Raw genomic sequence first — 829 nt, 5'->3', positions numbered from 1 at the left:
GGTCACGGCGGCCCCCTTAGACCATAGAGTTCTGCACAGGGAAAGATCGTATCACGGTGTTCCGGCGGAGAGACGACCATAGAGACGTGGCGGCGTCTTCTTTGAGGTTGAAGAAGCCGTCTGGGCGACTTGAGGTTTTGGTCAGATTCTTCAGCCCGTATTTAGGTAGTAACTAAATCATGTCAGTGTTTTTTCTTTTAAAAATCGTCAGTGCTTCCCCTTAAAGTCGTGTTTTTTATTTGTGGTTCATGTTTCGTTGGAGCCAAGCGTGACAAAACACATGCTTGGAAAAAAAGTAACTATAATATATTGACAACGGTTATCCGTAAGTGGAATAATGGTTGGTTTCTTTTCCTACTGAAGTATTTTTCAAAACTTTAACAAAATATGTATTTCCTTAGAAGAAAAGGATTTGCTAGCACTATTGAGTCCAAGTCCCAGTCTTTTACGGTATTGCCGTAACGTTTTACTCATGCTCCTTCATCTCACCTTCATTCTCCACATGGAATTGGGTTCCTTGTATACCACTGTCCTGCTGATCGTCTTAGGTTATTCGTTTCCTTACGATACTCTAGTCTTTGGGAATTTGCTATGGCTGTCTTCGCCTGCTACAAGCTAGAAGTAGGGACATTAATAACTAACTAGATACCTAGTTATTAATGTCCATTGTTTTTTTGTTCCAAGGAAAAGGCCTTAAAACTGAAATTTGCTGTAATAAAAACTTATGTTCGTGCACATTTCTGTTTTTCTAAAGTGCTTCACATATGCAGTTTAGCATAATGGAAAACTCTAGACTTACCATCAGGGGATCTGGTTTCTAATCCCAGAT

This window comes from Tupaia chinensis, unplaced genomic scaffold, assembly GCF_000334495.1.
Source record: "Tupaia chinensis unplaced genomic scaffold, TupChi_1.0 Scaffold000238_1, whole genome shotgun sequence".
Taxonomy (NCBI): Eukaryota; Metazoa; Chordata; class Mammalia; order Scandentia; family Tupaiidae; genus Tupaia; species Tupaia belangeri.
The sequence above is the reverse complement of the archived record's forward strand: the minus strand, read 5'-3'. Positions refer to the sequence as shown.